At 37.2% G+C, this 15,843-nt stretch overlaps 1 pseudogene; it reads right to left on the reverse strand.

Moving 5' to 3' along the window:
* The window catches only part of LOC141660134 (putative ripening-related protein 1), a 239,222-nt pseudogene that overhangs the window by 218,751 nt on the left and 4,628 nt on the right, over positions 1-15,843 (reverse strand).

Genomic DNA, 15,843 nt, shown 5'->3' on the forward strand with positions numbered 1-15,843 from the left:
AGGGTTATTTTTCTCTCATTTTGCTACTTTCTATTCTCAATCTAGTCTCTTCAGATTGTTTACAGATAGTCCCCTCTATGACTTGTCTAGAGAGCAATGGAAAATCCCTGTAAATTCATGCGTTCTTTCTAATACATATTTATTTATCAAAATATAACTATGCTAAACGAATCCTTTCCAGAATAAGAATTATTATAGAATATAACACATTCAAACCGAAAGCACTGTAATTCTCCCTCTTATCCGCATAGTTGTGTCTGGATTGGACACTAGTTCAAAAGATAAATAAGGTCGGAATGCGAATTTAGGAAACATTGCACTACACTTGGGTAATTGAAAAGCCACGTGATCAGAAATTTTAGGATGATTGATTGAAAGTGAAAAATTGACAAGGTACTTGATTCCCCGTCTCCGCCTTGTAAGAAAAAACAACAGCCATGTATTTCATTGTCCGGTGCAGCAAGGGCTCTGGTGTTCCTAGTGGCGATATTGCTGCTTCAGTTTCAATTTCTTAAAACTGCACGGATTTAGTCGGTCATAGGTCTCCCCATGTCCTGCATAATATGACAGTAAGAAGGCCAGACAGCTAATAGTATATATTCGATCAGTTGTGAAAGCTCAAAATATTCAGTTTTTAGATATTAGTGAGAGTATATATTACAAGGCAAGCCTAACAAGTGAACCTTCCACGGATATGTTAACATCTTCCTCAACATGTGGAGCATGGGCCATTAGATGCGACGGAGCTACTAGATTCACCTACGCAATGTGATTTTGCAAGTTTTTATTTTTAATAATAACGATCTATACCTAAGCTATGATTTCTATATAAGCTTTCATAATTGAACTTGTATTGTTTAAAGTTCTTGTAACCTACTTATTTTTTCCCCGCAAGCTCATAGGATTTGGATTAGTAGAACTCCCTCCCACTTGTGTTTAACACATCAAGCTTCAAAATGGATCATCTTAATACTTCAAACTCATCGGCAACATCTCAACACCGTCCCAGAATGTAGCCACACAAGGAAAAAACATGGAAAATTTGAGTTTATTGCATATTCATATGATTATAAAGTTTAAAAAAAGAAATCAGCATGTCTCACTCAATTACGCCATGATTTCAAATGAACTTGGTTAACTTGTATGATTAGGGATGCCAACTTTTGTTATAGAGTGTTAGGGTTTTCTTATGTATGACAAAATATACAGATACAACTTAGCAGGTAAAAAATTTGTCGTTGCAATGTTTTTTCCAAAATTTCCTCTTAAATGTTTCACTACAAGGAAAACGGACTTACACACCATTTTTTGCTCATCGTCTGATGCCCTGTTTTTCAGTTGACTACTAAGGCAGCGTGTGAGATGCTTATCAAACAACGGCCAAAACTGTTGTATGAGTTTCTAAATACACCGATCAAAATTTGATGTATGTTAATGACAATTAACAAATTACAATCTAGTGGTAATATAATTATTTGTGAATTATGTTGCCAAATTATTATATTTGAGCCATTTTAGTGCAAAAAATTATAAATGATGCTATTTTCCAACAATTAAGTCTTTTATTTATGAATAAACCATTATAATCTTTATTGATTATTAGGTGGGCTGAATTAAGTACATGATGAACTCTCAACCCACCTCCTTGGCGATCACTTTGGGCTTATCAAGTTAAAGATACAACTTAAAGCAAAAAGGTGATGATTAAGCATCATTCCAGGTGATATCAAACTCTCCAACATTTCCATCCAGACCTAAAGCTTTCCAAATAACTTTCGAAGTGTCCACTATATAATTAGTGTAGGAACATAAGTATAAAACAGATGGATATTAAAAAGAAGAAATTTGTTCTCAATAATCCACTCAACTAACTCACACAAAAGAGATATAAACTCACACTTTGTATTTCACTCAAAATGATTATATAAAACTTGATGATTACAAAGCTTGAAAATGTCCTATTTATAGGCCTCCATAGAACCTACTAGAATATTATTTAATATGCAACTCCCTATGTACATGAAAACTAAAGGTCATGAACTCAAAAGGCCATGAACTCAAAAGTCTTGAACCTCAAAGTTCTATTCTAGGTGCTTCCAAGAACATTTTATATTATAAAAATAACAATCAAAGTTTAGCTTATAATTATTTTAACATCCCCTTAAGCTAAACTTTTTCTTATGCCGAGTTTATTCTTCAACTCCTTAAAAATGTCGGGCCTTAAAGGTTTCGTAAAGATATCACCAATTTGGTCTTGTGACTTGCAAATGTTAAATCGTAACTTCTCCTTTCTTCACCAAGTCTCGGATAAAATGATATTTGATTCTTATGTGCTTTCCCTTCTCTTAAAATACCGAATTTTCCATGAGTGCTATAGCTGACTTGCTATCACAATAAATAATTGGACTTTCTTTAGCAGCATGGTTGAGGTCCTCCAACACCCACGTGATCCATAATGCTTGACAACTAGCTAATGATAAAGAAATATATTCCTCCTACCCTGTTGAGAGAGCCACAACTTGTTGTTTTTTTTACATCCATGTGATTGCACAAGAGCCAACAAAAAACATTTTCTGAAGTACTTTTACTATCATCAACACTTCTGGCCCAATCACTATCACAATATCCAAGCACCTAAGAGTTATTTGCCTTTTGATAATAAAGTCCATCTCTAAGTGTTCCACGAACATACCTCAAGATTCTTTTTCTGGCCTCCCAATGTGTCTTCTTTGGTTGCTCCATGTATCTAAATATCAAACTAATTCTATATGTGATATTCGGTCGAGTGGCAGTCAAGTACATCAAACTCCGAACAAGACTTCTATATAATGTAGGATCAACAAATTTAGAATCATCATCCTTACTTAATTTCAAGCGAACTTCAACGGGAGTACTACATCGTTTCGCCTCTTCCATTCAAAATTTCTTCATCAAATCCTTTGTATACCTTTCTTGAGAGATAAAAATTCCTTTTTCATCTTGCTTTACCTCAATACCAAGAAATTAGTGAAGTAAACCCAAATTGGTCATCTCAAGTTCTTGCATCATATTCTTCTTGAATTCTTCAATATCATCATGATTATTTCCCGAAAAAATCAAATCATCCACATATAAGCCAATGATTAGAATTTTATCTTTGTTCTCTTTGATGTAAAGTGTATGCTCAAATGGACACCTTTTGATTCCATCTTTACAAAATACTCATCTATGCGGCTATACCATGCACGTGGGGCTTATTTTAAGCCCTACAAAGCGATCTTCAACCGATAGACTTTATTTTCTTCATTCTTCTTCACATAGCCCGATGGTTGATCAATGCACACCTCTTCTTGCAATTCTCCATTCAAAAAACCGGATTTGACATCCATTTGGTGAATTTGCCATGTATTTTGCGAGGCCAAAGTAAGTATCAAACGAATTGTTTCAAAGCGTGCCACGGAGCAAAAACTTCTTTGTAATCATCACCATACTTTTGTTTGTAACCTTTAACCTCCAATCGCGCCTTATGTTTCTCAACTTCACCTTGTGCATTCATCTTTTTCTTGTAAACCCACTTGACTCTAATAGGTTTTTTTGCTTTAGAAGCTTCAACTAACTATCATGTTTAATTTCTTTCAATTGCATCAATTTCTTGATCCATGGCATGCCTCCATTTATTTTCTTTAGCGTCATCTTCAAAAGAGACCGAATCCCCATTTGCATATAAGTAAAAATCAAAAAACTCATATTCCAAAATTCTTCTTGCTTCTCCATAGAGATCTACCAAAGTTCTTGTCTTTCTAGGTAGTAATTCGGAACTTGAGGATGATGATGATGAGTTTGACGGAGAATTAGATGGTGGAGTAGGTGGAGTTGAGCCTTCTTCTTCAACTGGATCAAATGCATCATCATCAAGAAAAACACTTGGGCTTTCTTTCTCATTCTTCCATTCCCACAAAGCTTCCTCATTGAAGATCATGTCATGACTAATTATAACCTTCTTTGTGATAGGATTGTATAATTTGTATGCCTTGGAAGCTTCACTATAACCAACAAATATGCATTTTTCAAATTTGTCATCAAGTTTGCCTCTCTTTTTATTGGGCACATGAGAGTAACAAATGCTTCTAAAAAAATTATTGTGGAGTCTTCCCTTGTACACTTTTAGTAGGTGCATGATTAAGAGCATTACAAGCACATACCACTGCTTCAGTCCAAAACATCTTACACAATCTTTTTATTTTCAACATACATCGAACAAGCTCCATAATTATTCGGTTCTTCCTCTCCGCTACCCCATTTTGTTAAGGGGTTGAACGAACCGTTAGTTGATGGAGAATTCCATGCTTCCTCAAAAATCTTTCAATTTTTTCAGACATATATTCACCACCACAATCAGATCGTAGTGTCTTTAAAGAACGACCACATTCTTTCTCCACATATGCTTTAAATTCTTTAAAAACTTCAAATACTTGAGATTTTTCTTTTAGAAAATAAATCAACATCTTGAGACTATAATCATCACTAAAAATGAGGAAATAACGGCTACCTCCAATAGACTAAGGTTTCTGTGCATGGGTCCACACCAATCTGAATGTACTAATTCCAATGGCTTTTTAGCTCGCCATACCTTGTCTTTTGAAAATGGATCTCGATGATGCTTGCCAAAAACACAATCTTCACACACTTGATCTTAACTTTGAATATTTGAGATTCCTCTCATCATATGACCGTTCTTGGATAAAGTGCTAAAACTCAAGTGATTATATCGAAGATGCCAAAGCCAAGACTTGTCATTCACAATATTAGAAAAGCATGGAAGAAAAAAAAGTATGAAAGAGACTCATTTTGGAAGAGAGACTCATGTGAAAAAAGCATGGAAGAGACTCATTTTGGATTTCAATGGAAACATTTTAATTGATGCCATCTTGACTCTTAAAACAAAAAGGCCATTTTTGTCTCTTATCTCACAAAAATCATCTTTAAAATTCACATGATGTCCCTTTCTTAAAAGTTTCCCAACACTTATTAGATTACGCTTAAGATCGGGAACATAATAAACACTAGAGATATAGTTTGTACCTTTTTTTGTTTGGATTGTAACATCGCCACACCCTTTGAAGACGAGCCTATTTTTGTTACCCATATTGACTTCTCGTAGGGCCCTTTCATCAAAATTCAAGAAGCAATTTTTATTTCCGGTCATGTGGTTTCTACAACCACTACCAAACTGCATCAAGTGACTCTTCTTGAACATTGCTAACAAGAAGCATACATTCATCTTTATCCTCAACATCCTCATGTAGAAAATTGGAACCTTTTTTATCATTAATTTTTTATAACAATCTTTTTTCAGATGCCCAATTTTATGCAAATAATGGCATTGCAAATTAAAAAAATTACATGTTCCTCTTCCTCTTTCATTGAAACCTCCACGAGCTCTTCCTCTTTGATATGAGTTAAAATTTTCACTTTGCACCTTTCCTCTTCCTTTTCCTCGACCACGAAATGATCTTCTTTCACCTCTTCCTCTAAAACCACCTCGACTAGTGTCTTGAACTTGAAAAACTTGCTTGGAAGGAGATGAGTCAAATTGCTTGATGCGGAGTTCGTGAGATTGTAGTGAGCCCAACAATTCTTCAAGAGAGAAAGTAGTCAATTCTTTTGATTCTTTTATGGGCACAACAACTTGCTCATATTTTCGAGAAATACTACGAAGAATTTTTTCCAAGACTCTTTTATCTGAAATATCTTCTCCATTAACACGAAGTTGATTAACAATTAAAATTTTTCGATTATAAAATTACTCAACCGTTTCACATTCTTTTATCTTTAGTAAATCAAACTCACCTCTTAGAGTTTGAAGTCTAACCACTTTTACTTTTTCTTCACCTTTGTAGGCCTTGTTGAGGATGTCCCATGCCTCCTTTGATGTTGATGTTGTTGAAATTCTCTCAAAAATTACTTTATCCACCGCTTGATAAATAAAGTAGAGGGTCTTTTTGTCCTTCTTTCGGTTCTTCTTTAAAGGATTCAATTGTTGCAGTGAGAGATTGGCTTGATTCGCCGATTCTTTATAACCATTTTCAACTATCTCCCAAAGATCTTGAGATCCATATAACACCTTCATTTGGATGCTCCATTGATTGTAATTCTTTCCCGTCAAACGTGGAAGTTGAGGTAGCAACATATTGTTGTTAGAAGACATCACTTAACCTTGCTTTTGATACCACTTTGTAAGAAGAAACTTGTTCTAAATAATCCACACAACTAACTCACACAAAAGAGATATAAACTCACATTTTTTATTTCACTCAAAATGATTATAAAACTTGATTATTACAAAGTTTGAAAGAGTGTTCTATTTATAGGCCTCCATAGAATATTATTTAATATGCAACTCCCCGTGTACATGAAAAGCTAAAGGTCATGAACTCAAAAGATCGTGAACTCAAAAGTTTTGAACCTCAAAGGTGTATTCTAGGTGCTTTCAAGAATATTCTATATTATTAAAATAATAATTCAAGTTTAGCTTATAATTATTTAAACAATTAGGGCAAGGAGGCTGATAGTCATGTTCACAGTCGCATTCCATGGTTGAATCACATTCATCAACAACTTTAGCATCTACACTTCGACCATTACCACTTATAATGATTTTGTTTAGGCATCTTGATCGTCCATTATACCAACCAGTCGAAAGCGCCATAACACGAGTATTGTCGTCATGGTACTTATTATCGCATTCTGATCAGCCACCACTGTGATAACTCGAATTTTTGAGAACTTGTAAAACATTTAATGAATAGTAACCCTGACGAACGGGAAAAAATTTTGAGCCCATACTATGTAGTGCATGAGAAAATGAATTTCAGAGTTGATATTACGATTATACGTACTAAATGAGTGTAAGTAAACGCTATTAGTTTTTGAAGAAAACGAACTTTGAAAAATGACCGTATTTATGACTCATCGAGGATTACGGGAATCACAATATAATTACGAGATTAAAACCCTACGAATTTATATTCAAGTAGGTTAATTAAAAATATAAGGAATGAATACGAAAGGAATTACGTCACGAACCATTTACGAGTAAGTATTACGAAAACGTTTAAGTAACCAAGTGAACGCGTAAATGATTAAATAAATGTAACGCACTAACTAAACCATGGTAAGGAAGTAACCATGGTTACTTCATCAAATAGTGAGCTAACCATAGGATGATCAAGCTAGCTAGCAAAATAGTGTGCTAAGGAAGCTAACCATGTAGTTTAGCTTGTAACCTAGCAAGCTACAAAGATTTGTCCCTAAGATTTGCAACCAAGAATCAACCTAGAATGCTATACTAGGAGAATAAAATCAATTTCAAAGATATCAACCCACCTTCCTAGAAGCAACCTAGCACATCAACCAAGCTAAGCAATAAAGAGGAGTATAAATACCCCCTTGATGTTTCCATTCGGCCCTAATGCAAAAGAAGGAGAAATCAAATTCAAAACTCCAAGTTCTAGGTCTTGTAAAATCATCCAATTAATTCTCAAGCCTCCTAGAAATTAAACTAAGGTAAAAAAAATTCTTTCATCTCTTTTTATCAAGGTTTAATGGGTGAACTAATTTCAAGAAAATCACTAGTGAATAGTGTGAATAGTAACCTCTCTTTGGTTTCTTGATTTCAATGGTGGTTTTAGGTTCTAAAAATCATACCAAGCACTTCCAAGCCTCCACCATCCTCAAGAACACATCTCAAGATTTCAATAAAGGTAAAAATATTTGGCCCAACTTTATTTAAGATTCATTTTTAAGATCCATTTAGTATGTGGTAGTAAACCTAGTGTAATGAGTGTTATTGATGAAGTCTTGATGATTAAGTTAAGTAGATTTGAGGTTGGTTGTTGTTGCCTCAAGAACATGATGTTCTTGAAAGGAGTTTGTGTGTTGATGGTGATATGATGATTGTTGGTGGTTTTGTTAAGAGTTAGGGCATAAATGAAACCCCGATCGTAAACATAACTTCGTTAAAACTAACAAATCGTAACTTTAAGTTTCTGCAGAAATTCCTGAAGTTGTAAACTGTAGTTTCTTGAAAAATAACCTTTGTTTAGGATAGAAAATTTTATAAGGATTGTTTAGGCGCTTGAATCACTTGATTCCGATTTATGGATCAAAAGTTATGGTCATTTTACAAAAAGTGATTTATGCGACAAAAACTGCTACGAATCACGAACTTTGAAAATATAAAGGATAGACTTAAAAGTGTTCATAAATCATGAAAGTTTTACAGAGAGTAAAATATTGAGTTTCCTAATTTCCATAAAAATTTCAAGTGAAAATAATGATTTCTCAATTTTATAAAAATATCGGAGCCGAGACCGCGCGAGTAGAAACCATGAGAATCCATAAGCGGAGCCGACGGCGATAATAAGAATGAACCTAAGATAATTAGGAAAATGAAGTGACCATAATGTGAATATGAATTAAAGGAATGATAAAGGTAGTATAAGTTGAGAGGGTGCATAATAAGTACCGCATGAGTGCGAGTTGCCATAAATTAGAACGGAACCTAACGAAATGAAATGTGTTTATGGTTATAGATTTCCGAGCGGAACCTAGAGCATCCTCCACCTCGAGATACCCAGGCAAGCTTACGAACCCAAATCCATTTTACTGTTGTGTTGTGAAAGGATTGTTTTACTATCATTGCATAAATACCATGCTTGCCATGATACGTAGTTGTTGAAATTTCGCATAATGTAGCGATGTTGTACGATAAAATATATATCGTGAAATATTATTTTGCTTTAAGTGTGACATATTATATAAGACCGAGAGTCGGTCGGGATTTAAGATAAAACCCGGGAATCATTACGGTGATATTATAAGATAGTTATAATAAGTCCATAGTAGTAAAAGGGACTCATCGTCCACTTACGAAACATTAAAACACCTCGAACTTTTATTAAAACGATTTCCCAACGATCATATTCCCTGGACTATATTTTATGGTTCGAATAATAAATACTATATACTTATTCCTTATTATGGGAATAGTATACTCCAATATTTATTTATTTCAAACCCGATTAATCACTATAGATTATTAATTTTGGAGACACAAATTAGTTGAGGAATATTATTTTAAATATTCTTTTAGAGAGTAAACCCATTCGAGGTTTAATTATTTATCGATTATCATTTAATTATTCATTATTTATTAAAGGGTTTATTATTGATTTAAAAATCATAGATCTTGATTTAAATATACTTTCTGATTTCAGAATATCATTCGAATAATTTCAGATTGTCGGTGAATATTATCCCGACTTATTTAATATTTTGAATATAGTTTCAAGGAGAAACTTTCCCCCCTTATTAAATATATGTTGACAACGGTCAACTCACATCCTTAGTACTTCCTCCGAAATTCTTGGAAGTACGTATATATATATATATACACTTATATCTTAGAGAGATAAGTTGTATCTATCAACAAGCAAAAACGCTTGGGGAACTTCGATGTGGTTCGAGTTCTCGAGATTGATAGAATTCTTTTAAAAGACAAGGGAGGGGTAGACTCTGGTACTATGTGTACTAGATGGACTACCAAAGGTACCGCAGGCGAAGGTACTCAGTGTACTCAGGAATTTGTGAAGTATGTGTATACCCGAAAATGGGACACGTAGCCCGAATGCGGCAAGGGTGATAACCGGGATACGAAGGTGTTGTCCTTCTACTAGTATAAAAAGTTACTATTATCATAGTACGACTGATCATCGTATACGGTGGCTCCAACGAGTGTCCTAATTCTTCCAATTGGAATTGAGATGCAATACCGTAACCCAAGCCTAGGTGCTGGGATTATTATTAAGGTATTAGCAGGATAATAAAACCCCTTAAAGAATTATTTTCATAAGAAGGTGTGTATCACCAAGGAAAATTATTTTTGAATAAAACCTAATTATCATATATGATGTTATCATACAATCATTTTCATACTATACATTATTATACTGGGCATTATAGCTCACACTTGTTTTCTTAAATTGATACAACACAATAATGAATCAAGATGCCTGCCATGAGAACCACAGCCAGGAAACGGGTAGGAAATGGCCATCTGTTCTGTAGATTGTTTGGTGATGTACCACAAGTAGTCAGAATAAGTTAGATTAGTTTTCATTTGTTTATAGTTCGGCTTATTTATAAGTATGACTTATGTAAGGTAAGAAATAAGTAACGTATATTTGGCATGCGGATTAGCCTTACCTAAAGGTTACTCCCCGGTAAGATTAATTACTTTTGGGTTGTAATAAATATCACTTGATGGTTGACAATTACTCTAGTTATGATGGTTCGTTTCCAAGACAATAACTTGTAAGTGTGTGTGTGATAAGTGTGGGATCGTGAAGCGTGAGTATTTACATATTGTAGTGTGAGTTGTGTGGTTGTAAGAGTTTAGATGGCGTGGCTTCCGAGACTCCTGACCCTGGGTTTTGGGGCGCCACAGAAATGGTATTAGAGCCTTAGTTTATCAAATCTTGGAAATGATAGGACATAAAATACGCAGACATAAGAATAATAAAATAATCAATTAGAGCTCAAGTCGAGTTCGTCGTCGGGCTACACGGGTAGTCTTGACAGTTTTACCCTCAAATAAATTCCAACTTTAAGTTAGTAACACCTTGCTTATTGTGTCAGGTACCAGTGGAGCCTAGGAGGGAGGTTGATCATGTTGATGATGTCATGATTCCTGAGCGTGACCCTATTCCTGAGCCAGAGAGCCCACCCATTGATGATTCAGATGATGACCCTACTGAGGATGTCCTAGAGGAGGAGACTGAGCTTCCTGTCCCCATAGCTAATGGCATAGTCTGGAGAGATGTAGAGATGTACCCTCACTAGGCTATTCGCTCTCCTACACCACCCCCAGGGATCCAGAGCCCTATACCCTATACTGATAATGATGAGGAGGTGATACGTACATAGTTCCATGAGGTTCATGACATATCCTCTAGCGACCCAGATTCACCTCTACCACCACCGGTGACCATGCATGTAGCCGTACATGACTGGGTAGTGGGTCAGCTTAACGCTGAGATCATTGCGGTATCTGCTCGCATTGCGGAGTTACGCCAGGCACTGACAGCTGAGAGAGCCACCCGACTAGGATACCCAGGAGATTTCAGAGCTGCTTCTCCAGCCATAGCCCGCAGAGAGATCGATGGGATCGAGCTCCGTACCAGGGTTCAGATGAGGATGACAGTAGTGGCAGGATACATCCCGGTAGTTGATGCAGAGTTGATGATTACAGGAGCGATGAGGAGGGTATGTAACCTCACTCGCAGTGATAGTGACTGAGTGACTAGTGACTAGATATGGACCTTGAAGAAGGATGGGTGACTTGTCACCAATTTTGATAGGATAGCTAGTGGTAGATAGTGTTCCTAGCCCTTCAGGGTACACGACTTATGTATTTTCATTTCAATATTCAGAACTAGTAGTGATAGATTGTAATCAGGCATGTATGAACTCGGCTAGTTATTTCATCCCCAAGATATAAGTGGGAGATCTTATTAATATATATCTAAGCAGTTATTAAGAAATGATGTCTATATTATTGCACTTTATAAAAACCTGCTAGACATGCTTACATACGAATAAAATAATTCAACTGTTATAATTACAACTATGTTGACCAATTTTCAATATCAGAACAATGCCACCCCGTAGAAGAGGAACCAGGGCACAGCCCGCAGAATCTGTTAACCAACAACGAGGTAAACCTGACCCTGTAGTGAATGAGAAAAGTGAAGAAGACCTAGACTATAATGAATATGATGAGGAAGAATATGTAGAAGAAGAGGCTGAGGATACCCATCAGGGAGGGAACCCCGTGAATGAATTTATGGAACTGCTAAGAGCAAATCTGAACCAACAACCTATTCCACCACAACCACATGTTGCCCAATAGACTGCAGCTACTGCCTTTAGGGCCTTTAAATCTCTCAAACCCCCAGAGTTTATAGGATCTTCTGACCCCGTTGAAGCACGGGCCTGGCTCAAAGAGATAGAAAAGTCCTTCGAGATACTAGGTGTTGAGGAATGACGTAAGACCATTTTCGCTTCTTATATGCTGAAAGGAGAAGCTAACTACTGGTGGGAGTCCAAACGAAACCTAGAAACTGATGCTGTGATTTCATGGGATAGATTTACCCGACTGTTCTTAGATAAGTATTTCCCTAAGTTTATGGAAACCCAGATGGAGATTAGGTTTCTGGAGTTGAAATAGGATAAGATGACTGTGGCAGAATATGAGCCCAAATTTACTGAGTTGTCGAGATTTGTGCCTGAGTTTGTGAATACCGAAAAAAAGAAAGCGTGAAGGTTTCAGCTTGGTCTGAAACAGTTACAGAACCGAGTAGCAGTGTTAGAGCTGACAGACTATGCCACCTTAGTGCAAAAAGCCTCAATTGTTGAAGCTGGCAGTGAGCAGAGTATGAAGGAAAAGGAAAATAGGAAAAGGAAGATAAGAAGCCAAGGAATAGGAACCGGGAACAGGAGCCTTCCGAGCAGATTCGTCAGGGGAGTGGTGTCCCAACCTGCACGAGGCCCCGGATTCAGAAAGGCCCCAAGCGAGAGTGTTGGCCAGGACGGCGGACAATCTAGGGCAACATTTCATAGCCAACCACGCGCCCCAATACCAGAATATCAAACCTGTAAGAAGAGACACCTTGGAGTATGTACCCAGACAAGAGCCCCTCTGAGATATTACCGGTGTGACCAAATTGGACACCTTGCCAACAACTGTACCCGGCCCAATGTAACGTATTTCCAATGTGGAAAGGTAGGACACATGAGAAAGGATTGCCCAACGTTGAAGCCCCCAGCCTCGGGGTTGAGCAAAGCTGCCTCCAACCGACCCTCAGTTGCTAGGACCTTCAACATGACTGTTCGAGATGCTGTCCGAAACACTGACGTGATAGCAGGTACCCTTTTGTTAAATTCTGAACATGCAAATGTCCTATTTGATTCTGGAGCAACCAAGTCTTTTATATCTCAAGATTTTGCTAAAAAGTTAAAACTTAATGTCATACCCTTACGTGAGATATTACGAGTGGAAATAGCAAACAAAGAAGTAATTCATGTAAATCAAGTACACCCTAAGTGCAAGTTGAAATTAGAAAGGAAGATCTTCGAGATTGACCTAATCCCATTCGCGTTAGGAGAATTTGATGTAATCTTAGGAATGGATTGGTTATCCCGTAACAGAGCGCAAATAGATTATGAATGGAAGAAAGTAAAGATAAGAGTGCAAAATGAAAAAGAAGTAGTGTTTAAAGGTCAACGACAGAACCATAAATTTCTAACCATGCTACAAGCAAAAAGATTGTTAAGAAAAGGTAACGAGGCCTATTTGGCTTATGTGATAGATACCAAGAAGGAAGTCCCTAATATACAGGACATACCCGTAGTAAACGAATTCGAGGATGTATTTCCAGAGAACTTACTAGGATTGCCACCTGACCGAGAAATAGAGTTCGCTATAGAGTTAGCACCAGGAACGGCACCAGTATCCAAGGCCCCATATAGGCTAGCCCCAGTTGAGATGAAGGAACTAGCTTCTCAACTGCAAGAGTTATTAGATAATGGAATGATAAGACCCAATGTGTCGCCATGGGGAGCGCCAGTGCTGTTTGTAAAGAAAAAGGACGGCAGTATGAGATTATGCATAAACTATCGAGAGCTGAATAAGCTGACTATTAAGAATAGGTACCCTCTCCCCAGAATTGATGACCTATTCGACCAACTCAAGGGAGCTGTACATTTTTCCAAAATAGATTTAAGAACATGATATCACCAGTTGAAAATCAAACCGGAAGATATACCAAAGAATGCTTTTCGTACTAGGTATGAACACTATGAGTTCTTAGTTATGTCGTTTGGGTTAACCAATGCACCCGCAGCCTTTATGGATTTAATGAACAGAGTGTTCAAAAAGTACCTGGATATATGTGTGATACTTTCTATAGACGATATTCTGATCTACTCAAAGACAGAGTAAGAACACGCTAAACATTTAAGGATAGTCTTGGAAATCTTGAGGAATGAGAAATTGTACGCCAAGTTCTCGAAATGCGAGTTTTGGTTGAGAGAAGTTCAATTTTTAGGACATGTGGTGAGTAGCAAAGGAGTTTTAGTTGACCCTGCCAAAATAGAGGTGGTATCCAATTGGGAAAGACCAACTACCCCAACGGAGGTTAGGAGTTTTGTGGGTTTAGCAGGATATTACCGAAGATTCGTGCAAGATTTTGCTAAGATAGCCGGTCCACTGTCTAGACTTACCCGGAAGATATAAAAGTTTGTATGGACAGAGAAATGTGAGGAAAGTTTTGAAGAGCTGAAAAGGAGGCTGGTGTCAGCACCAGTGCTCGCTCTTCCCGATGGAAAGGGAGAGTTTGTGATATATAGCGACGCATCGCTTAAAGGATTAGGATGTGTACTAATGCAGCACGATAAAGTTATAGCGTATGCCTCTCGGCAATTAAAGGAATATGAGAGCAGATACCCTACGCATGATCTAGAATTACCAGCCATAGTGTTTGCCCTAAAAATTTGGAGACACTAACTATATGGTGAGAAATGCGAGATCTACACTGACCATAAAAGCCTCAAATATATTTTTACTCAGAAGGAACTGAATATGAGACAGAGGAGATGGTTAGAGTTGATAAAAGACTACGACTGTGAAATTTTGTATCACCTGGGTAAAGCCAATGTGGTGGCTGACGCCCTTAGTAGGAAGGAAAGACTCAAGATGATAATGACATCGGAGGAGTTGATTAAGGAATTTGAGAAGATGGAAATTGACGTGAGAATGACCAGTAAGGGAACAGAAGGATTATTTGAGATTAAGCTAGTGCCAGAGCTGACTGAAAAGATACGAGTATGTCAGGAAAAGAAGATGAGTGAGGAAAGAGGAACATTGACCAGTGAAGAAGTGAGATGCGAGAAGGATGAGAAAGGGATCATGAGATATGCGTCCGAATTTGGATTTCAAATGTGCAAGAGTTAAAGGATGAGCTACTGCACGAAGGGCACAGCTCTAGATATTCAATCCACCCAGGAAGTACAAAAATGTACCATGACCTTAAGGAATATTAGTGGTGGCCGAACATGAAGAGAGAAGTAGCAGAGTGGGTCAGTAAGTGCTTGACATGCCAGAGAGTGAAGGCTGAACATCAGCGACCTAGTGGACTATTATGACCCCTAGAGATTCCGGAATGGAAATGGGAGCATATAGCCATGGATTTTGTGACAGGCTTACCAAGAACAAAGACCAATCACGATGCCATATGGGTTATCATAGATAGATTGACCAAGTCCGCACACTTCCTACCAATCAACGAAAGATACACCGTAGACAAGTTGGTAGATATTTACTTGAAGGAAATTGTAGTAAGACACGACATTCCTGTAGCCATAGTGTTAGATAGAGACCCAAGGTTTTATTCCTGATTTTGGAGAAGCTTCCAGGAATGCGTAGGCACCAGACTAAACATGAGTACCGCTTACCACCCCCAGACTGATGGACAAAACGAAAGGACTATTCAGACCTTAGAAGATATGCTACGAGTATGTGCCATTGATTTCAAAGGAAATTGGGATGACCACTTACCCCTGATCGAATTTTCTTACAACAATAGCTATCACGCTAGCATAGGAATGCCCCCGTATGAAGTTCTTTACAGAAGGAGATGTCGCTCTCCTCTATGTTGGGATGAAGTTGGAGAACACAAGATATTAGGACCAGAGTTAGTCCAATAGACCAGGGAAATCGTAGGACTCATCAGGAAAAGACTGGTA

This window comes from Apium graveolens, chromosome 5, assembly GCF_009905375.1.
Source record: "Apium graveolens cultivar Ventura chromosome 5, ASM990537v1, whole genome shotgun sequence".
NCBI lineage: Eukaryota > Viridiplantae > Streptophyta > Magnoliopsida > Apiales > Apiaceae > Apium > Apium graveolens.